General features: G+C 41.7%; 1 protein-coding gene across 2 annotated transcripts in view; it reads left to right on the top strand.

Annotated features, from left to right (window-relative positions):
• The window catches only part of LOC308485760 (uncharacterized protein), a 233316-nt gene extending 217935 nt beyond the window's left edge, over nucleotides 1-15381 (top strand). For both annotated transcript variants that reach the window (XR_013990699.1, XR_013990700.1), the window contains one exon: nucleotides 15248-15381. The gene's annotated coding sequence lies outside the window, so the exon portion shown is untranslated. The remainder of the gene's footprint in view (nucleotides 1-15247) is intronic.
• The last annotated feature ends 9645 nt before the right edge of the window (nucleotides 15382-25026 follow it).

Here is a 25026-nt window from a genome sequence, read left to right as displayed (position 1 = left end):
TCATTGAAAGGAATAAGTAATTTTAAACACTGCTCAGTCTCCTCATCTGGGCCTTTGGGTCAGGCACAGAGCACTACCTCACCAAGGGGCTTCTCCAAGCCATAGTTTACTGTGCGCTTGCCACTGTTCATGTTCCCATTTAATTTATGTAGTACACATGACATTACCCTCAAACACCTTGTAAATTTGGGTTTACCCAATGCAAGGAGAATCTGATAAGTTGGGGGGAAATCAGGTTCCAAACTGCTCTACTCAGGGTCACAATTTGCTTTGGTGTTTGGGGGTGGGATCAGTTGTTACTCTCTGCTGTTCCCCCTTTCATCCCTGCTACTTCTTCAGTGGTTTCATTTCTTTTACAGTTGTGTTTGTTTCTGGTGTGCTCCTGGATGGTGTGCTCCTGGATGGAGATACTTATTTCTTATGATCCCTCAGATTTGCACAAACCAGAAAACAGTGCAAGCAAACCACACTGAAAAATTCTACACCAGATATTGGCAGCAATCTGAAAAGTGTGTGATGAGAATTTACAACTGTGTTCATCTTTTCTGACTGTGCTCTTAACCTCCGGTGCCCTCCTCCTGAATATGTGTGTGTGTGTGTGTGTGTGTGTGTTCTTTTGATCCCTTAGATTTGCACAAAATCAGAAAACTGAAAAAGTGTCTGCTGAGAATTTACAATTGCCTGACTTAAGTGCTTTTGCACACTTCTTGGGTGGCACAGCTGTTGGAGTGTGTGCCCAGTCAGTACTTAATCAGCATAATAGAATCAACAAACTATAAAATGGGATAAAGACCAAAGGCAACACCAACTGGTGTGAACAGAAAAGACCAATGTTGTTCTTCATATACAAATGCAAATAAAGCCTGGTGTGGACTACTCTGATCTGACTCAAATGGGGAATAAGTGGATTAACAGGTTAAGAATGCTCAGATATGGACAAACCCTATATCTGTTTGAGCTTTCACCCACTTTCCAGATTAGGTGTTCCCTGGGCACTACTGTGAAGCAAAACCTCCTTCTCACTTCAATGTAAGCACAACTGCTTCACAAGCAACATGTCCCACAGACTCTGTTCTGTCACCTCTGCCAAGACTACCTTCACATAAAGCATCAGAAGGATGCGGTTATTTGAAGCAGATGCACTTTTACATGCAAATTACAACTCTGCAATAAACAAGAAATTAAAATAAGGGTACAATCCAAAGCATACTTTCCTGAGAGTTAACTCAATCAAAAACTATAGCAGTAATGGCTCCTTGTGGTGGAGCAGAGTCACAGAGCCAACAGCCTTGCCCTTGCACCTGACTCGATCTAGGTAAGCAGCAGCAATGTCCGTGTTGGAAGGCTGGCTCCATGCTTCTGCACAACCACACACACATTGCTACTAATCGATAGTAATCACAGCAAGTCTGTAATGGGACAGGGAAATTGTGTGAAAGAAACCATTTCTCTTCCAGAAATCAAAGAAGTAGGGCACAGATTGGTCCCTCCCTCCCAAGATCCACCTTCTTTTATGCTCCCCCCACAATATATTTTTTTTCTGGTGGGGCTGCTGCTGCTACTCCATCTATTCCTTCATAATGTGTCTTCTTAGATTCAACATATACCTAGGTTATGTTTACCTAGCCCTTTTGGCCAAAGCCAGACTGCTTTCGAATGGCCAAATCAAAGAGCTCCCAGCTATCACTATTCATGAGACCATGTATTATGCTTCATGCTGGTGGTCAATTTAATGTGATCCATGTCCAACGAGATTGTGCCACAATGAGCGTACCATGAAATTGTATTTGGCCATTATCCTTCTATTATTGGACTGTTTATAAGCAGTGGAATCAAATCTCTCAGAGGACAATGGTGACACCAGTGGGGATGCTCTTAATCTGGTGGCTCTTTGAAGCACCTTAATGACTATTCTTTGTTTCGAGCTGAAAATCTCTCTGGATGTTTTATCCAGTCAATGGTATAAGCTGGTTGCCCTTGTAACAATTTATGCTGACTCTTTGGTTGGAAGCCAGTAGATGCATTCAATTACTAGGGATACAATGAAAGTGAGAGAGGTGGGATGAATCTCAAACATGTGGAGAAAATGAGGAGTCAAAAGGATAATAATTGGGACGGCGACATTTTCCTGAAAAATTCAAGATTCAGTCATTCAAATGGGAAGAGTGGTGTTGGGGAACAGCATTGAGGTTTTGAAGGGAGAATAATTAGCCAACTTGATACTGGCATACTCCGGATTTCTTTAAAAGTAAACACACTTGCTAAAAACGGACAGCTTTCAGGAGCCCAGTAAACAGCCTCTCCAGCTCCTCACACTTAAAAGGATGGCATGGGATTTTCACAAAATGCAGGTAACTGGAAAGGCAACAGAACTCAGACTACATGAGGCGATTTGCATGAAAGAGAGGCAATGTGCACACTATACCTCATTTGAAGCACATTTCCCCCCTCAAATAATTCTGGACACTGTTGTTTGCCCCACACAGTTACAATTCACAGCAACCCTTAATGAACTACAGTTTTCCGAATTCTTTGGGGTGGCGGGGAATGTGCTTTGAATGTGCTTTAAAATGTCACAAAACCCCTTGGGTGCCTTGAAAGTAAGGTAAGCTCATCAAAAAACCCCAGAGCCCATCCATGATAATTTAACCAGCATTTCCTCCCCCCCGCCATGACCTGGCGTGCTCTGGTCCATGGGGTCACGAAGAGTTGGACACGACTAAACGACAACAACAATGACCATTTTTGAATGCAATTTCTTTTCTCATTAATTGATTGAGAATGGTCAGTGGAAGGATCAGAACTTTAGTGTATGCCCCTATTTTGAGATAGGCTGTAGGAGAGAAGTGCAAGTTTTCCAGCCCCTGCAATGCTGTGATGATAAAAACTGCAATTTTGGGACTTCCATGGCAGCTTGCCATTTGGAAAATCAACTCACACAGCAGCCTTTTTGGGTCCAAATTTAGTAAAAACAACAACAAACAAATAAGCCCCTAACTAATGGCAGGACAGACTGTCTAAGTGGCATGTCCCTTTTCTATATCCTCAGTTACATGCTTTTTATGTATGCTCAGCGTGGGTGTACATTTCATTACATTAACAAAAGAAGAAAAAATACTACTGTAACGCCACAAAAGCATGAAATATATTTGTTGCTTCTGAACATTCCTGTAAAATAACTGTCTAAACACATTAAGGCTCAACATTAGCACAGAAGCTGCAGACCTGAAGTGGAAAAAACCACCACAAGTGTGCTTTAGTCATCCTTCGCCCCTCATCCAGCTTTGTGGGCCGTACATTTTTAATGTAGCAAAGCAGTAAGATGGCTGCTAGCTCTCTTAAGACCCAGACAGCTGTGGTTCGTTCTTTAGAGTTACAATGGAGTACAGTTCAGCACCAGAATACATTTCTATTTTTCTGGAATGGAATATAACCTATAGAGAGATGGGAGAGGTACTGAATTCCAAAGTGCAATAAAACTCAAAACACTTCAGCAGAGTGGTTAACTAAGCACAAAGCAAAAACTTTCTACAACCCTCTTGAAATTGAACTGCTTGCTTTAAAAGGAATATGTCCTTACTATCTTATAAAGCCTTTATTTTTAGTGGGATTCTTTTTGGAGGTTTTTGAGATGGTATGTGTGAGAGAGATGGGAGGAGATGGGATGTGAGGCCCATTTTGGGTCAGGTCTAGTTTGAGGGAGACTGAATCAACCACCAGATGGGGCCAGCCTATTTGAGTGGGGTGTTTGCTTTTTGAGCTACCCTCCCTTAGACTGTTTATCCAATCACTGCACAAATCAGGTCAGAAAAAAACAACAAGAACACAGAAGACACTAGAATCCAGCAGACCGGTAAATAACTTCGTCTGGATTTTTTACAGAAAGTGAGAGAATGAAGTACTGCGGTTTGAAATGAATTGACTAATGTAGAAGCTAGACGGCTCTGTTTCCTATTGACACATATTTTAAGCAAAGCTTTGTGCCAAGGTTGTTGTGGTGCATTTATAGATCACCTGCCTCTGACAGACAGATGCCAACAACAACTCTCTGTAAACATCTTCTCCCCTCTTTCATTATACAACTGTATATAGCTCTTGTTGGAAAGTTAGACGTCCTTTGGAAAGTTAGACCATCCTTTAAACAATGCAGATTGGTTTTCCCCTCACACGGGTAAAATTCAACTGGTGCTGCAGATACAGTCCTTCACATTAATAAAAGAACGTGAGCTGTGCATGTGTTCTTCACCACAAAAGCTGATAAACTCAAGGAAGCCGATCATTGATTAGCTAACCCTTAAATAAACATAAACTGCCAATTCCATTGACCAGAGTGGAGTGAAATTTGTGAATGTTTTAGTTGTTAAAAGGACAACACAGAGCTCAGAGGCTAGCAAGATAAAGAGGAAGCTCATTAGATTCATCTGTAATATTGAACTACCTGGGAAGATCTATGGGGCATTTGCTTTGCTTTGACCCTGACAGTTCCTGGCTTTATTTTAAAACAGCAAAGACTTTTCAGATACCTTAAAGACTGTGAGAGTCAACACTGTGCAGAACTTAGAGCCATGGATGCCGAAGGGGGAGCAGGGGGGCAGCCCCTGATCTTTCCAGTGAAAGGCCTCCCCCCAATTTCACAGCAGCTGTACACACATGCCGTTGGCCCTGGCCCCCCGCAATTGCAGGGTCAAGGCAACACACATGCTTAGAGCAGCCTTGGGATACCTCTAGACCTCCCATTTCACCTGTGAGTCACTACCAGCTGAATTTTACCCGTGTGAGGAAAAAACAAATCTGCATTGTTTAAAGGATGGCCTAACTTGTCAGAGTTTCAGGCAAGTGACATTCCTTACCTAGAGAGTCAGAAATTGGCACTGGAACTTCTGCATGTCAGTTAGTTGCAGTATACTGAGCTACAACAACATTGTACCTCTGTTTCATACAAGAGATTGCCGAGATTGCTTGCTTGCACACTTTCGTAAAAAGATTGTCTATCTCTGATTGGCTAACTAACAAATAGTCCTTGCCCACAGCAAGAAAGTTTGTGCATCTTATAATTTTGTTGTTGAGTGTAGTTTATTCTCTATATGTAAGCTGCTTGGGATATTTTACTAGAAAATAGGTTATAATAAAACTGCATAGACTGAGCACTTTACTCCCATGATGCAACCAATAATGGGGCAATTAAAGACAGTTTTTTCAAAAAAAAAATTGTTATAAATCATTATAGTTGCTTAGGTGGCAGCATTGCAAATGAGTTCTTAAGGCTCCTGGAGAGTCACGGCTACAGTACTGGGACTGAGGAAGTTTTTTGTATGATTCCGTATAAAGCAACTTTTATATCTTTGCTGAAAGCTACATCAACTCAGTTCATGCCAATGAGGGCTTTTAGAGACCTTGTGAAAGGTCCCAGAGAAGCATGAAGGCTAGGTCTGTACTTCAGCAGTATAAATTGACTTTCTAATCTGCAGAGCGTAAATTATAAAAACATCAAAACGTTCCTTATTTCACATTGATCTCTTTGTCAAAATGTGTTCAGCTGATTGTGTAGAAAGATAGTTTTCCCAATGACATTGGTAGACTCAGCCTGCTTCTTAGGACTAAAGACAGGCTTCCTTCCCTCTCTTTATGTGTTATCAATGGTAATAAATAATCTAAATTAGTTATGCAGTAATACTTGGGCAGTCTCACTATTTAGTTGAGAATGCTAACAAAATGCTTTCTTTGATATGTAAGTTGGTCATGTATGGTACTCTGCGGATGGCAGTCCTCTCTCTCACAAATATTCTGATTTCATTTTGGTCCTGCTTTTTTGTACTATGGTGCCCTGGGAATGTGCCAAATTAACTTTGCCTCTATGTGACGGACTTTCTATTGATGCTGCTTGTGAGCATTCTTGTGGGGCTGTGTTTTTTGGAAATGAATGAAGGTCTAGCACAGCAATCATAGCATTTAAAAGACTAAATCTTGAACAGTTTAAGAGGGGTGGCATTGTGTGATAGTCCAAATAACTGCATTTGAAGGGGTGGAAAGGAGGAGAAGCTTGTGCTAGGCATTATTGGCAATTTATTGAGTTGAAATTGCTTCCTGCTGGGTTTTTTCAAAGAAAAGGGGGCAGCAGGAGGTGTGTGCATGTATATACAGGCTCTCAACTGGCTCTTCCCACTGCCTGCTTTGCCATCTATCTGGCCCATGACTACTGGATCATTTTCCACTTCGTCGTTTGCTTGCTTCCCTTCTCTGCTTTCACCCTCCGATTTGTATGGATTTGCTTTTCTCCACCTGTCTATCTTCTCCAGTCTTTCCTGGGAGCCATTCTGCGGGTTCCACTCTGTGGGCACAGGCATGACATCATAGCGCAACTACCTTCCAGCTTGGAAAAAAGAGGGCAGTAATTGTGTGAATGCCTTTTGCAGCTGGGCATGCTAACAATTAACAGGGGGGGTGGAGAAAGACACTCTGATGTAGTGTCCCAGTCATTTCTTTCAGGCGGGTGATGGAATTGAGGCAGGAAAACCTCACAAACGGCTTTGGCCCAGTATACCTGAAGGAGTGTCTCCACCCCCATCGTTCAGCCCGGACACTGAGGTCCAGTGCTGAGGGCCTTCTGACTGTTCCCTCACTGTGAGAAGTGAGGTTACAGGGCCTTCTCAGTAGTGGCGACTGCCCTGTGGAACGCCCTCCCAGCAGATGTCAAGGAAATAAACAACCGACTTTTAAAAGACTTCTGAAGGCAGCCCTGTTTAGGGAAGTTTTTAATATTTGAAGTTTTATTCTGTTTTAGTGTTCTGTTGGGAGCCACCCAGCGTGGCTAGGAAAACCCAGCCAGATGGGTAGGGTATAAATATCACCATCACCACCATGATCATCTAAATAATACATCTTATCCTGGGAAGGGGCATGTCTTCAGCGTTACAACTCACCTTCCCCTCCTCCTCCTCTGACAAAACATGCAGGCTTATTGGGGGAAACATCACCAAACAAATTATGCAGCAGACAGTTCAGTGCAAATTCTCCTCTTAATTCACTATCAATGTGTCAGTGCCACATTGCAGAAAACACCCACAGCAGAAGACCCATCTGAAAATGCCCTTCCTCTTTTGCAGACATCCAAAATATCATGGAGCACAGAGGACTGTGAGACAAATATTGCACTGCTATGCAGAACAGGATGGAAGGGAAAGAATTAGCAGTGATTGCCTACTGTTGTACCAAAACAAGGATCTTCCACAATATATTAGAATGAAAATCAATAGAACAGAATAGTGAGCATTTGTCATTCTAGCAGGACGAAAAGACTTTGCAGAACTGAGCAATCATTCAAGCGTTGTGTTCTTTGAACTGAATGGGCAACTGCTTGCATACCATCAGTGCAATCTCTTTGCTAACTGATAAGTATTATCTCACCACTGCACCTCAATTTGTGCTAACAGTGGTTGTAAATTCTTAATTAGTGGGAATCCGTCAAAAGCATTTTACTTCCACATTAAATATTAAAGTACTTTTGGCTACTTCACCAATAATCTTCCATATTTCTAATCACCATAATCTAAATCTGGCAATGTTCCATTTGCCATTTGTTTTACCTATTTGTTATACTGTTATTCTCTGTTCTTCATGCACATCATAAAAAAGCAATTTTCAAATGGAGGTTCATTAATAATTGTGATCATAATGCTCCCAGTTCTTATTTCTTAAGAATGGAATGAATCGAAGCTATATTACTTTTTAATTAACAAGCTGGAAAAACTGAATGCGCAAGGAGGTAAGATGTTTTTTATAGCTCACTTATGAACACAAGGTTCCTGGGTACAACATTAATGTGAAGGAAGGGATTAATTAATCAGATGTGGTACAATTAAAAATCTTTTAAGCGTCATCTAAGGATACAAAAGATGCTGTGTTTAGTGACTGTCTAAGGACACAAGGTAGAAAACAATCATTTTCAGGCACACAACATGTCCTTGTGAATCTCCCATGGAAGGCCTTGGATATATGTACAAAAACTAATTGCAAACAGAAGGACTTTTAAATATATTCTACACAAGCACCTGCATAGTTCTAGCATTTCAGTAAAATACTTCTGCAGACAAATGTTTTAAAAATCCCCACAAAAAACCCTGAATGTGGAAATTTACAATTTTTAATATTTTAAAGAGGACATTTGAAAATACAGGACTATCTTAGATCAGCATAGAGACAGGCTGTCAACCAAGGGTCCCCCATCCACACACCAAGACATCACCTATTTGATGGCAAAAAGTTTAAAACTCTCTGCCACCCAAGTGCCCTGATAGAGATGTACCGGTAAGTGGTCCCATTCTTAGTCATCAGATTGATAATTTGTTGTGTGTGGCCTGCACCACCTCTGTTGTGTGGCCCCCAGATGGCTGGCTAAGGGTAAATGTGGCCGCTGTACCAAAAACACAATGTTTACCATAACTGCTCTAAACAATCCCATACAATTCCCACACCCTAAACCAGGTTTCCTCAAACTCAGCCCTCCAGATGTTTTTTGGCCTACAACTCCCATGATCCCTAGCTAGCAGGACCAGTAGTCAGGGATGGTGGGAATTGTAGTCTCAAAACATCTGGAGGGCTGAGTTTGAGGAAGCCTGCCCTAAACTATATACACAACTATGGATTATTATTTATTTTTTGTGGGTTCCCATTTGTCTAAATCTTGTTTCTCTACAATTAACCTGCAATCTTGTGACTTCTGGGAGGCTCCCTGCCCTTCAGGCCACACTTCTTCCCAGGCCTTATCCATTCTTCTAAGTCCACTTCCCTCATGGGCTTTACTTCGCACCTCCCAATTCTTTTATTAGGTGGAATGTGTCCTTCAGCTGTAACAAGGCCTCATGTTTGTTTGATGAAGATGAGTAGAAATCTCTCATGTTTGTGTGGTTGGACTATAGCCTAGTGCACATATCCGTTGCTGCAACCCTGGCTGGCGTGTGGCTCTCGAAAGGTTGCCCATCTGGGAATGTGGCCCTCTGGCTGTTATAGGATCCCCACCCCTGCTCTGTAATAAACCAATTGTATGGAAATGCTTTAGAAAGCTGCTTTTAAGGTTATGCCTTTATTTGAGATTTGGAGTGTTTCTGCTGTTAAAGCTGTAGAAACAAGAGCGAAAGCATTCCATCAATTTAAGTGGGAATTCTTTAGCTCTATACGATTAATTAAAAAAGCAGAAACAAAACCCTCACAAACAATTGTTCCTCTAGGCAACATTCACCAGCTGCTGGTAAAATATTTTCATATTCTTGAAATAAAATTTATATTGATTTTGAATTCCAGTCTGAGCTGCTAAATGAGATCAATGCTGTGGGAAGCAAGGCATCTAAAATGCCCTCCCAACCATTATTTGCTTTTCAAGGCAACGTGAACACATAAAACAGCAGCACTGCTCAGCTGGCCTGCCATAGGGGCAAATGCACTGGGAAGTTTGAGTACTTCTACCTTCAGGGGACACAGGTGGTGCTGTGGGTTAAACCACAGAGCCTAGGGCTTGCTGATGAGAAGGTTGGCAGTTCAAATCCCTGTGATGGGGTGAGCTCCCATTACTCAGACCCAGCTCCTGTCCACCTAGCAGTTTGAAAGCATGTCAAAGTGCAAGTAGATAAATAGGTACCGCTCCGGCGGGAAGGTAAATGGTGTTTCCGTGCTCTGCTCTGGTTCGCCAGAAATGGCTTAGTCATGCTGGCCACATGACCCAGAAGCTGTATGCTGGCTCTCTCAGCCAATAAAGCAAGATGAGCGCCGCAACCCCAGAGTCGTCCGTGACTGGACCTAACGGTCAGGGGTCCCTTTACCCTTTACCTTTTACCTTCAGGGTACAAGTACATGTGGTGAATTTTAAAATCACCACACGTAAACGTTTTCCCAGGAGCATCTGAACCTGGTCCAAGGTAATGTATGAACACCCCTGTAGTCTTTCTGCAAACTAATAAAAATGAATGCGTAATAAATAGCTAACGTTGTCTAACCTTCCCATAAATTTCAGCAAACAAATCCAGATGACCAAATGAACATCCAGGTCATCTGAGAGTTTATGGTAACAAGACTGTGGTCCCCTTTCAGAGTTCTATGAAAGCCAAGTTCCTCATTTTTCTACAAGCTTTTCCTTTGCAACTTTTTATGAACACAACAGACTTAAATTAGTCTTTATATTGATTTTCCACTGCTACTTGATATACACAGCTGCAGTCCATTATCAGTTGTCGCTGGTGCACCTACCACCCCTACTGTTTTCTGCTGGTTGTATGCTTTCTCCCATTTGTACATGCTTTTGTTGTGTAGGGGTTACAGATAGCTGCTCTCTGCCAAGTCATATAATGGCACTGCATGCAATGCAGTAACAATTTGCAGGTGTCTTCTGTTCCTGAGCACCAGAGGCAATTAGTTAGTGGGTGGGTAAGAAATTCAAGTGACCCGAGACCTTGGTTACTAGCTTTTCCACAGCACCTGAGCATTTATAACACAGAAATTAAGCGAGTGAAGACTTTTCTACCTCCATGCCAGTAGAAGCTACACTAATTTGATTTTCACTCATACCACCAGAATAAAGAGGCAAGAGGAATAATGGAACCATGGAGGGGGGTAGAGGGAAGTCGGGGGATTGGAGAAATTCCAAATTTCGGTACTGTATTGAATATACAAACATTATGCAAAATGATACAGTTCAATTTTTTATTTTTTATTTCTTAATGTTCATTGTTAGAATATGTTTGTTATAATGAAAACCAATAAAATATTATTAAAAATAGAATAAAGAAGCAAGAGGCACATATCTGGACCTTAAATAGGCAATAACTTTGTAAAACATTATTTGCAATAGATAAATAGCTAAACGGAAGCAACATCCTTCCTCTGGTGTGGGTGACATGCTTATCAGATAGTGGAGTTCCGGCCTTTCCACTTCAATCTTTTCTGGCTGAGCTTCCATGGCCCAAGACTGATGGCCAGTCTTTCTCCTACCCTTGGTCCTTCACATTAAAGCAGGGAAGGAGAACAGTTTTTTAAAACAACCTTTTGGGGGATCACATACAAGGCAAAGCCAGAGACAGAAGTGGCCAGAGGTAGAATGTGAAGTTTACTTTTGTACAGTAGGGTAATTTCTACATGCACCCATGCATGTACCACCCCCCACCTGTCTCTATCTTCCATTGAAGAAGCAAGAAGGATTATTAGAGATCAAGGACACATTCCAGGTGGCAAAAACACTCAAGGAGGGGACCAAGCAAGGCTGGTGAAATATGAGCCCTTGGGAGAGGAGGTGTGGCTGGGGAGGGGATGCCTGGGGATAGTCTCAAGGCCAGACAGAAAACCCCCTATGCCTTCTAAACACACAACCTTGGAAGGGGCAGTTCTGGGGAAGCTTTCCTTCATTGTAGCAGATGCCTGAAGATCTGTTTTCAGAGTCTTGATTTAAATTTTTCTCCTTTGAAACCACACTGCATCTGCCACAAGCGGTGACTGCACCACTTAATCCTTGCTGCAGATCCCCATGGAAAGTGTCACACCCTCCTCTGAAAGATATACCCTATCACTGTAGAGCAGGTTGTCCAGTTTCCTCCCCACCTTTGAAATAGAGTTGTGATGTGATGGGACAAGAGGGGAGTAATGTCGGCAGCTGTGAGTGCTTATTGAGGTTGTGCGCAGCATTGACATGGGTTGTGATTTCACACTGGCACTAAACTCTCATTGACATTCCTTATGTCTGCACATAGAAACGGATAAGATGGAGCACACGATAACTGGTTTCTCAAACAAACAAAAACAAAACCCACCTCTCAAGATTTATCAACACTTACCGAGACAATGACCCCAAAAGGACTACATAAAGATGGAAAAGAAAAAAACTTTTAGTGATATCTATAATCAGGGGCGTCTTACCCATAGAGGCTAGTGGCATGGGGTGCCAGGGCACCAAGTTCTGGAGGGCACCAGGGAAGAGTCGGAGGCCCTTGCCTGCCTCCGCCATGCCACCCATGCCAAAGCAGCGCCATATTCGGAGCCTCTGTTTGACGTGGCCACCGTGGCATGAAGCAGCCAGCCTCCGCCTCTTTCCTGCCAGAGGAGCCACCCTCCAGCTGCTGCCTGCCTCGTCCAGCCCTGCCGGCAGCACCATCCTCCCTAAAAAAAGGTTGACAACCCTGGGAAATGGGGGGGGGGCTGGAGGGAGCTTTGCACCACAGCGCCGGATATGCTTAAGACGGCCCTGTCTATAATGCTGGTATTTCACCAAAATGGTTGGTCAATACCAACATTTTGAAATCGAGGTAGTTCTATGTACCAGGGTCTGATTTTGCTCCTTGAGTTTGTTTCCAATGAATGGTCTTTTCAGAAAAACAATTCATATGCCATTGTCTCTGTTTTGATCTGGTTCCACTGCTCATCCATTCTCCCTCTCCTTTATGTACATAGGCATGCAAACTGTGTGAGAATCAATCCCCATGCTGAGGCTTCTTACACAATCCTACACATGTCTCTCAGAATAAGTCCCACTGATTTATTTCCAGCGGAGGGTGTGTAGGATATTGCAACCTGAAACCATTAAACAAAGCTTAGAGGATGAATTTTGTGGCTACTCCCTGGGAAGGATGAAAATGCAGAAATCTTGGTGAAAAGGATAGATAACAAATCTAATTCTACACTGCTGAATTGTTTCTCATATTAGTCTGAAAAACACAGTATTCAGGAGTTTTCATTTCTTTCCCAAACCATCCATTTAAACCTGTAGTGTTGATGCTACAGGGCTTCTGAAAACATATCAGCTGTATGCGCAAAGAATTCATACATCACCTAAGTATCAACAAATACCGTTTCTCTCTGGGGTTTAGTTACCAAAGCCAAAGAAAATTAGAAGATATAGGAAAACAGAATTTTATATTTGCAGCGAGGAAATCAATTTTAGAGTTAACTTCAGGAACTGTGTTTGGCAGTCTTCATCCTTTGGCTCTCGGCCATCCTTTTCCACATGATAATGGGTCTTAAAAAATAAAATAAAATCCTTCTGTACTGTTCAAAATAAATGTACTCAAAACCTGAACTCTTGCCATGGCAATCTGCATTGTATCCTTATCAGAATGAGGTACAAGCAATGTATTTTTCTGTCCCATAAGATCTCTGCTGGATCAAAGCAAAGGACTATCTAGTCCAGCATTCTGTTCTTACAGAAGCCAGCCAGATGCCTATGGGAAGCCTGCAAGCAGGACCTGAATGCAACAGCCCATCCAGAGATATTTTGACCCCAGCACTGGAGGTTGAACATAGCCATTGTGACTTACAGCCATTCATAGTCTTACTCTCCCTTTTTGTCTGTCTCTTTCTCTGTTATGAACATAGAAGCTGTGTTATACCAAGTCAGACCATTGATCCTTCTAGCTCAGAACTGTCTACACTAACTGGCAATGGCTTTCCAGGATTTCAGACAGGGGGCATTCTAGGCTCATGACCGCAATACCTCAAGGACCGCCATTTCCCATATGAACCTACCCAGACCCTGAGAACAACTTCTGAGGAACCTTCTTCAGGTGCCTACTCCAGGAGAGATCCAAAGGATGGTAACAGGAGAATGGGCCTTTTCCGAAGTGGCTCCCCATTTGTGGAGGATCCACAATCCCCAGGGAGGATCGCCTGGCACCTTCATTATACACCTTTAGGCGCCAGGCAAAACCTTCCTTTTTAACCAGGCCTTTGGTTGATTTGATTGACATCCTATGCCCTTTTAAAATGTGTTGGGGAGAGGGGGTTATGGGGTTGTTTTTATTATGTATTTTGTGTTTTTATATTGTGATTTTATGTTTTAATCGCCCTGAGAGCTGCAGGTATAGGGCGGTATACTACTCCTACTCCTACTCCTCCTCCTACTACTACTACTACTAATAAATGCTAAGATTTGAACCTGCAACTTCCTGCATGCAAACAGTTGCTCTACCACTGAGCTACCATACTTTCCCACCCACCCATTTCTCTCATACATTTGTTTTTCACCCTTCATAGAGGATTGTAAGCCAGTGATACCTCTTCCCTCTTTCTGCTTCTCACTTCCTCCCAGTTCACTCAGCAAGGCGTAAGAAGTCTGCTGTGGCTACTTATGGTTGCCATCATTTGTCAGTAAGTTGAACATATGGCATATTGCAGTCCTGTACAAAGGGACCAGCCAATCTGAATGTAGCCACTAATCATGGTGATGGCTTTCCAAGTGTCTGACACCTCCTGTCCCCCATTTTTACAGTCCCAAAGAGACCATTTATCAAGCCATTTGTTGACTGCTGTGGCTGGTGGCTTATGTTTTACTTGGTGGGTCACAAGTTGTGTGGGCTTGATGTACTGCAGAGATCAATAGGAGGGCTAGCCCTTTACACTTTCAAGGGGATAATCAGAATTGTATAGCCAAGAAACTCCAGTGCAAAACTTCATAGGTGAAGGATCCATTACCGAATTTGCTGCAAATGCAATAGAAAAGATCCTGCTTATATCAGGTTACAGCTTGTTAGATTGCACTACTCACTTGTGACAGGCTCGAGTCATGCCATATGAGAGCAATTTGCTAATTACTGCCATTTGCTGTGAATATGAGTTTCTTGTGAGCATACTGTAGTGAAGATGTGAGGTTAATAGTAATTAAATGGACCAGTTCTCTGTGCAGCTCAAACTAGCAGGTAGGCACCTTGGACAGAAACTGGGCTTAAGAATATCAATCAGGACAAGGATAATGTTGTGTACTTTATGAGCTAGAGATCAAGAATAATCACAGAAAATGAAATGTTAATGGATGAAGTTTGGCAGGCACATGCCAGCAAAGGAAATCAAGGATAAAATATATGGCAAAATGAGGTCTCTGTTAGCCTGCTTCCAACAATACTAACAATGATGTACTTTTTACTTAATTAGTTCAGTGGTTTTAAATAAAGACCATCCACATGGTTACATATTACCTACTAAAGCTAAGTAACAGTGGTACTACATTTCCCCCCCCATTGTACTAAATTCTCCACAGGAATTATTGCAACAAATAGCTTTTGTCTGGCAATATATTTTCTGTGATATGCTCCCCATTGAGAGGAATGTTACTATATCAACATTCAAAACTTGCATATAATGCATGCCTTGTTTGCACTGCAGATAAAGGTCAAGCATGATATAGACAAGTCACCGTAAAACAGGTTGATGCATGCTTTTAGTCATTGGTTTTTCTGTGTCAAAGGTCTTTCCTACTTTTTGATACATGCATCTATTCCAGATTCAGTCACTGATTTTGACTGGGTGGAACTGCGTGATTTCTGGACATTTTCTTGGTGACTATGATTTTTGGGAGAGCAGAGCAATGGAACCAAGGTTCTGAGAGCAGAAACCAGCCAACTGGCAAGAAAAAAGAGAGCTATATCATATAACTGCACAAAACTAATGGTGGCTGCTGGGAGTTTGCTGCTGAAGCTATGGAAGAAGAAGCTGCCTGGGACTCAGCAGCTGTACATGGTGTCAACTGGCATTGAATTAATGCTCAGCAACAATTTCTGAAAAAATATTTTTTTAATGATTATGAGTTCGTGTTGAACTGGATTGTTTATTGACTTGCTTGTTTTTGCTTTACTGATATAATCCTGTGTGTGTGTGTGTGTGTGTGTGTGTGTATTAGTCAGTCCAGAAGAATGCTGTGGTCAATGACACCACAAGCTGTGGGGCTGTTAAGGAGAACCAACATGATCACACCCCTTATGCCTCTTTCCTGAGTCACACAGGTTAATAGCCAGAGTGACCAAGGCAGTTTGAGTTCCATTTCCAGGCCTGAAGATGGATTGAAATAGGTCCAGATAATCTGCTTCCTTCAAGCATGCTTGCAGCTGGGTTGCCACCACCTTCTAGAGCACCTTGCCCAGGAAAGGGATATTTGCAGGGAGGTCCTCCTAAGGAGAGGGTGCATCTTCAGGGCCAATTTCACTTCGCCTTTTTGCACAGAGGCAATAATCACGTCCTGGACCCACCCTGGCAATTCCCTCTGGCTAGTTTTATAAGCCTTGGTGAGCAAGGGTCAAGAGGGCCCAACTCCTTGAAATAGATTCTCTACAGGGTCAGGCTGCACTAGTTGAAACATATCCAAGGAAAGACTGGGCCAGTGTTTTGGAGCTGCTCCAAATCAGAGAAAAGCTGGGCCACACCTAGTCCTCCCATCTCACTTACCCAAGCCTCGGGAATGAACACTAGATCTGCCTCTTCCTCACCCACAAGCAAATTGTAGATGGGAGACTGTGTTTATTTTTTTGGATGTTTTTATGCTTTAAGGAGAGACGCAGGTGGCGCTGTGGTCTAAACCACTGAGCCTCTTGGGCTTGCCACTCAGAAGGTCAGCGGTTTGAATCCCCGCCACGGGGTGAGCTCCCGTTGCTCGGTCCCAGCTCCTGCCAACCTAGCAGTTCGAAAGCATGCCAAAATGTGCAGCTAGATAAATAGGTACTGCTCCGGCGGGAAGGTAAACGGCATTTCTGTGTGCTGCTCTGGTTTCAGTGTTCCATTGTGCCAGAAGCAGCTTAGTCATGCTGGCCACATGACCTGGAAAAAACTGTTTGCGGACAAACGCCGGCTCCCTTGGCCTGTAAAGCAAGATGAGCACCGCAACCCCAGAGTCATCTGTGACTGGACTTAACTGTCAGGGGTCCTTTACCTCTTTTTTTTTTTTTTAATGCTTTAAAAGATTTCTGTTTCATTTTTAATTGTATTGTTTTGCTTCCTAGTTGTTTGCCACTCCTTTGGAAGCAATAGGTAAATACTACTACTACTAATTCCCCACCCCAGTCACAGCCTCCAGACCATACTTCCACACACCCCTGTATCTCAGAAGACAGATAGAAACCATTCCAGGTATCAAAATCTCCTGAGGAACAGGGTTAGTTATGCCTTGACTGTTGAGTGCTTCTGAGTACATGCACTTGTTTTGTCAATTTAAAAAATACATCTTTGGACCACAAGAATTCTAGCAAAAAGGGAGAGGGAGGAGGGATCACAGAAGAAGGAAATAATTGTACCCCAGTGTAGGAAAAATCAGAAATCTATGCCTGGTTCAGTCTGTGACTTATTTTGATGCTTCTCAGTATCTAAATGGTGAATTCAAGACAGAGAAAAATGGTAAGGCAGTCTTTTTTGCCAGATGAGAACTAGGTAATGTATGGTTTTGTTTGTCAGTACAAGAACAAATTCTGTTCTCTAAATAGTTCCTTGTAATGTTTGATTCTTCCTCCATTTCTTGCGCACTTAAACACAAGTGTGGTGCTTAAATTGCAAAGTCAAATTGCATTGCATGGAATGGAATGGGAGCTGCAAAGAAGATTATAATGTAGCATTATCATGTGCTATTCTCACATGCTAAAAATCATATTCTCTTCAGAACTGGGCATAAAACATTTTTCCCCCTAAGCCGTTCTCCCAAGTGAAAAACTTGTTTCTGTCATTTCAATTGCTTTACATATTTCAAATCTACATAATTGTTGCCCATGTGAATAGAACCTGACACTTAGGTTGTGATTCTAACAATACTTGAAAATGAATCAGATTGAAATCAATGGGCTTTGCTTCCAACTAATGGACTTTCAGATAAGGGACGGCTTTGTAATATAAATGGCATTTTTAAAAATCAGCTTTACTTTATCCTCTACTATTAGACAGGTTCAAAATTCTGAAAAGGCTTCTAGAAGACTTGTTGATGGCATTTTTGAGGAATCAGTAGTAACCTGGTGTTCTCTGATTAATAAAAGTACACTGAAACTGAATCTAAATAGTAGAGTGCAAATTTCTGATTCCCAATTTTGCTGCTATGTTGGGAAAAGGTATCCTTGTTCAACTTGCTGCATTTTCAGCAATGGTAGCCTATTTACCTTATGTTGTTGTAAAAGTTGTGAACTACACAATTCTAAAAAATCTCTGATACAGGCTTCAAAAAGCACATGGTGCTTCATGCATACCAAGAGTAGTTGTTCACATCCGTCTGTCTCTAGAGACAATGGAGTGCACCTCCAGGGGTGAAGTCATATCACTGCATGAGCAGCACCAAAGTGACCTCCCAGGGGTACAAAACTGGGCAGTGTGTATGGAGGTCCTGGGCTCTTATGGAGGTAAGAGCCCCCTCTTGGCCTGACTGATGTGGTCCAAAGGAAAGCAGAGCAATACATTTGACACCAGCTTGGCTGCAGGAGTTACCAGAAGGAGGTTTACAAAGTGCCATCCAAACATCTATCTTAGGGACTACACTCTGGATTTGTGTAGGTTTTACTCCTTAGCCTTTTCTTCTCCCAAAGATATCCTGCATGGCAGTGGAGGTTAAAGATCAGAGTTTTCCTTCTCCTTGATGGTCTACCTTCCCAGGTTGACAAGCCTCATCTGCCTCTCACTTCCCTCTACAACACTGATCAGTAGGTTCATTGTTATCCCTGTTTTCATCACCAGTCTCCCCTCAGTTGCCCTTCAATCAAAATTTACAAAAACATAAACAGGCTGTCAGGTAGAACACTGAGAACAGTTTCATGATCAGCACCAACACGCTGGATAGCAGGGTAAACCTTGAAAACACCACAAATCTCAAGCGCAGCATGTGCTGGAGGAAAAAGCCATCATCTAGTTTTGTGGGCACCCTTCTAGTGAGTTCAAGAGAGTTGTGTAGATTCCAGACGCTGGAAAAAAATAATTTATTTGGAAAAGTAAGTTGTAAAATCATTGTAAATAAGTTGTAAAGCAAAGTTTTCTCTCTTCTTTGGCATAAATATTGGTGTGTCTCCAAGCAACAACTGGGCTTCTTCTTTAAATGTTGATTTATGACTTATGTAGCTTGGGATAATTGTAGATGAGCACTTTGCTAGCAGTACATAATGTTCCCACACATCATTTAGCTGATGAATACCACTGTTGTTGAGTTTATGCTGAATTGCTTCCAAAAGCCGGTCCATGGCAACATCAGAAGTCACAGCATGTTCCTGGTTTCCATATGTCTGCCTGTAAAATTCTTTCAGACAGTTCAAAAGTTATTTTCCTTTGGCAGCTATTACATCACTTACCTTAGCTATTGCATCATTCACATTAGCTAACTGAATAGGCACTGCTTTATGAGCATGTTCTTGCAGCATCTTGTCACTGACAGCAAAGTAGCTATGCTGAAGGTGTGTTCTTTATGTTGTTTCTGACAAAATAGTCATAGATGCCAATTCAGTAACGTTGCATGTTGTCTTGTTCTGATGCCTAGTAATGGTTTACTTTGGTGAGGTGGTCTTCCTGGTTTAGACCTTGAGATTATTAATGTGCTTCTTTCCATTTTCTCCTGTGGGTTAGAGTATCAAGTTCAAAGCCACATGACATCATTGTTTGCACCAGCCAATGTGGACTCGACTCTTTCACTTGTATCTCAATCCACAACATTGCTAAACCTGAATCTCGACAATCAGCCTTGACTTTTTCACATTTGCAACTCCTTGCTGTGATTTCCATGTCTCACACCTTCATGTGTCTACTCTTAACAAAAGATGCTGATCTTAGCATTGTAGGTATCAGTCATTATGCCTCTTCAGGGAACCAATGGGATCCATTGCTATCCACACATAACACACATCACAAATAGTTCTTAGCAGCATATCCTGAAATGCGTGCCAGGGAGAATAAAGCATAATAATTTAGACAGAATGAAGAGAAAGATAGTACACATGATTTAACGTGTGCAGATGAGTAAATTGGGTTGCAGTAGCTGACTATGCATCGAGGGCAACAGTACATCAGGCTCGTTTGTATGCCAGAAATGGTGTGCATCACTCTCCATGAAAACAAAGCAATTGACCATATTGTGGAAGTTCAACATAATATAAATAAATAGTGTTTAACTTCCAGGCTTCGTTTTTCATGAATTTAAAAAATCATTATAAACAGCACAGAAAAGAAAATCCATAACTTTTTTTAGTACTGATTTTTCTTTTTAAATTGAAATTCTCAGTAATACTTGTGAAGGTGGCTACAAAACTCAATAGGTTTGGATGTTGGTCATTCTGATAGTGGAAGGTGATCAAGCATAATCCTGTAATTGAGCCAAGTGTCTCAATGGATTTCCAATTTTAAAATGTTTACTCTCCCTTTCACCTTAAAGGGTCCATAAATTTGAAATGTGAAATGAATTGGGCTGAAAAGTAGCCTTAACGAAGAGGAGCCAAAAATTTAAGAGCTCTTGTTGCCCACAATGAATGATCAGGTCGAGCCAAGTCCCACCACCATGACTCAAAACAAGATGAAGGAATTAGCCCATAAAGTGTTTTCTCATTTCTTCTCAGTAAATAAAAACAGGAAATGTTATGTTATAAAGGAAACAAATATTAAACTGGTTGTCATTTGATTTTCCCTTCTGGAGGATATCACATGGGCTGAGTGAGGATAATGCTCAGTTTTACTTTGCAGTAGAAGCAGAAGAGCATACAATGTTTTCAGATGCCGCCATGCTACAGCTAAGCAATTGCTTACAACAGCTCCGACTCAACAGAATTATGTAGGTGCAACCAACAGCCAAAAGGAAACAAATGCATCAGCATGTAGACTGCATTCCCAAACCTGCTTACCTAATAGCACATAAAATTCAGGAAGCTAATCCAAAGTAAATCAGCCTTAGACGCAAACAAATAAAACTCTTCTTCTCCTTGGATTTTTGCCAGTTTAGTCCCATTAAAGTCAAAGCTGACATTTAAATGCATTGCATATACAAGTGGAATGAGTTAAGTGCTATATGTTAATGGTATCAGACTCTCATAAAGTCAACATAATTTTACACCTAAGTTTTACAAGGTGGTGAATTGAAGCCGAAAGTATGAAAAGAATTTGTTGTGTGAGGTCACTTCCTCGCCCGTCTTTCCAGGTGTATTTTTAGACTGAGAAAAACAAGAGTTTTATTAACGGTATGCAAAGTGGATTCAGTCCTTGATAGTACATAACTTCAAAGCATTAGTGTAAAAGGATGCCTGGTATCAGTTTCAAACGAAAATGACTGATGAAGCGTAGGCTGAGCTAGACATGGAATGAGATGCGTGAAGACATTTCATACGTCACTTGCAGTCCAACTGTTTGGGATCACAGTGCATGGGGGAGCAGAGGTTAACCCTCTTCCTCTATTCTGTCTCCCAAAGAAAATACGCCCCCAGCTGCTATTTTCTCAAAAGGAAAACTGGGAGTGCTTCCAGACAACCTGTTTAATAAGCATTCAGCCTGATTTGTTGGCAGAGAAATTAGATGATGGTGGCTATTTCAGGAGCCAATTAAAAAAATATATTTTAAACTGTGTTTGGGGGTTGTTGTTTTGGTTTGTTATTATTGTATATCTTTTTGTGTTTGTTACTGTAAAGCTCCCTGTGATCTTTGGATGAAGGGTGGTGTAGAAATTTTATAATTAATAATAACGATTTATTCCTTTTTTGGTGGGCTGAGTGGGGGGGGAGGGAATTAACTGATGTTGTGTTAAACAAATGTTCCCTACTCCTAAGCTAATGGAAACTAGTGACTTGGTTAGTTCCTGCTCTTACTTTTTTTTTTTAAAGGGAAATAAACTATATTTTACCAGCCAATATAATATATCTGTTGTTATCCACCATTCACAAGAAAACAAAATGTGAACTAATGTAAATCTGGAGGAATCTGATTTAAGAATTCTGTGTTTTGTTAATTATGCTATAAAACAACAACAACAACAACAATGTATTTATATGCTGCCCATCTTCACTGGGTTGTACCAGCCACTCATAGGATGATAGGGTGGATATGTTTGCTATGGAAGAAGGTAAAATGCTAAATGAAAAAAAAAAAGTGTGTTTGTATGTGGTTGCTTACATCAAAGGGCCAGTTGAGCTTTGGAGTATGAAATCCAGTAAGCTTATTTCTTGAGAAATCATCACACCTGGGCCACAGGGGTCACATCTGAGGTTTTCTGGCACTGCAGGGGGAATGCTGACCTACCCAAAAAGGAGACTGTTTCCATATGCTAAGGAAACAAAACTTTGGAGACATATTGGCAAGCTGATGAGCACTGAGTATTATCACAGCAGAGGAGAGATCTTACTTCAATAACTGTACAAGAAGCATGGTTAATAATGCACACATAAATGAGGAAACTAGACCCTAAATTTACATTTTATTAAAGTGATTCACAGTATGCAAAATTATACAATGGTGAAGATTATAGAAATATTGTTATCTATGCCCTAGTTGGCCTTGTATATCACAGAAACACCATAATATCAGCAAATGAATGTGATACTCTTGACACTTTATTTGCTCATATTTCATATTTATTAGGGAATACGTTTTGCAAGAGAGGTAATAAATGTTTCCTTTCCCTAGCCAGCGACAATGCTTTATTTTTCACTCAATGACTATACTTGCCATAAAAACAATGGAAACTCCTAATATCTGCTCTGTATGGATCAGGAGGTGTCATAAATCATGTGCTGGGGGCTGTAATTTATTTAACTACTCAACAGCTACTTCAGGAATTCTTGAGGGGAAAAGTTCTGTCAAACTGATTACAAACCTAGGTTACTGGGAAGGTACCTCATGTGTGGCATAAATGCAAGTGTGGCACAATAGAAATGAATAAAGAGGCCCACAGCAATTTCACTCAAACATGTACAGTCTGCCCTTGAAACAACAATTGGGGATGCCTATAACCAATCAGGATATGCTTTCTTTTTGAGAGGAGCATTGGAAAGCAGCAGTCTGCAAACGGTACAGAATTACCATTTATGAACAACTCTGTGGTGCTAATCTTCCCCACACCATTTCTCCTCTTGATTCTTCTATATTTCTCAGTGTTTTTCTTTTATTTTCCCATCTTCTTACCAATTCCTTTTGCACTAGGGTCTCATTTATTTTATATTTTCTTGGGTTTGATTGGGAAAAGAAACGCTTCTTTGTCACGTGCCTCCTCCACGGGAGGTCGGGAGGATGTAAAACAAGAGCAGGCCGTTTCTGTGGTGGCTTCCCGCTTGCAGAATACTCTCTCTGAGGAGGTTCTCCTGGCATTTTCATTACATATCTTTAGGTGCCAGGAAAAGCATTCCTTTTCTCCTAGATCTTTGGCTTATTAAACAATCTACGGCCTTTTAAACTGTGTGTGTGGGTTATTCTTTTTGTTTGTTACTCCGTTATGTATTTTTATGTTTTTATGTTGTAAACAACACTGTGATCCTCAGATTAAGGACAGTATAGAAAATAAAATAATATTTTTATGTTTTTATGTTGTAAACAACACTGTGATCCTCAGATGAAGGACAGTATAGAAAATAAAATAATAGTAGTAGTAATAAATAAAGAATATAGAAACTAATTTGAGAGGTTGGCATACAATGTAAAATCAGCCATCTGCTATGGGCTTTCTATAAATACTGCTAATAAACACATGAACTTGCATACAAACCGAAGAAGCGGGCAATCTCTTCAGCCTTTTTTCTTCCCATTTAGAAACTCCATAGAGGTTATTCTGCCATCCTCCACATAGTTATTTCATATCTGGGGAGAAACAAAAGTGTTGTTTGGCTGCTCCTTTTGTGCTCTCCTCAAAGTTATCGTTTGAAAGTGACCTTGGGAAATTTACCTTTTGGGATGTATGTTTCATTTCAAATGACATTTAAGACTTTTATTTGCCATCTGTTTGTTTATGTACTCCTAGCCTGAGAAGCCAAGAAGCTGAACACGATTAATGTTCATCCAAGCCAGGTAATAAACCTTGCTAAAATGGGAGGATTTATGTTTACATTCCCAGTTCCGAAAAGTTTTCTCTCTCTAGGCATGGTTCTCAAAGCATAAGGCAAGGAGCTTTGCTAAACAGGTGCAAAAAGAAGCAGGAATACGCAGAGAGAAAGTCAGAGAAGAGAGAAAGGAAATATCAACATCTGTTGCAAATACATAGACCACCCTTTTCCAGATGTACACAGTGAAGGCATTGTCATCAGGATGTGGCACCAGAGATGGCTGTGATGTCATGGGTGGAGCAAGCAGCTTTCCCCTTCTGCACTTGGCGTTCTCCTTCACAGATATAATGGATATAATATAATCAAGTTGTGATAGATTCCATATTCATTTCTTAACAGTTATCTCCCATCCTGGTACTGACTAGACCCAGAGTGGCTTAGCTGCCACAAGGTGGTGCCTTCACATGCCTTGTGGCCATACCATGGAACAGATCGTATACCCTCAGAGTGTCTTGATTTTCCAGGGACAGTCCCAGAATCATGAAGGCCACCCCAGCCTCTGATTTGATCCTGGAATATCCCTGTTTCTCCTGCCAGCACCACCACCAGGCTCAGCGGGGAGGATGAGTTGGTGCTTCTCAAAGCGACAATAATGGTGGCAGCTGTGAGGGAGCATCCCGTTGTCATGGGTCAGGAGTTGGCTTCTCTTGCTGAACAGCAGCCTGAAGGAGCAGAAGGCAAAGTGACTCCACCTGCTGCTGATCAGCCTTCTTGCTCCTGATGAGAACCAGCTGGCTCCAGCTTTCTTAAGCAGGGCTTCCAGCCTCAGTCAGTTGCTGGAAACAACATTTGTCATTCCTGGCTGGTCCTTGCTGCTTTTTGCGACTCTTGGCTTTCTTGACCCCCGGATTGTCTGACTACGTGAACTGAGATACTCCTGACCTTAGGACTGGGCTGAACCTTGCATATGGACTCTGCTTCCAGGTAAGCACCCCACTGAAACTCGGCTGGTTGGCTGGCTTCTCCCTCCACTGAGCTCTGCCATGGCTGGCAGCAAGGACTACGACACCCCGCCACTGTTCTCCTCTCTTGGGCAGCTCATAGCAGCTGCTGGAGAGCCGATGAGGAGAAGGAGGAGAGGCTGTCATTGCCAAGGCCTAGCCCCGTGTGATGCCCTGGCTCTGAGGGGCAGTCAGAGCACAGGGCTGCCCTTGGTGGGAAGAAAGGGGGAGTGAAGCAGAGCACTAGGAGTCTTGATATATGGTTTTAATAATAAAAAAAGATGCTTTGTGCTTCCACATCTAATCTGCTCCTTTCTGAAATTTAT

The sequence above is a fragment of the Podarcis pityusensis genome, assembly GCF_964106645.2.
Source record: "Podarcis pityusensis genome assembly, chromosome: 9".
Taxonomy (NCBI): Eukaryota; Metazoa; Chordata; class Lepidosauria; order Squamata; family Lacertidae; genus Podarcis; species Podarcis pityusensis.
This window is presented reverse-complemented; position numbering and strand designations above follow the sequence as displayed.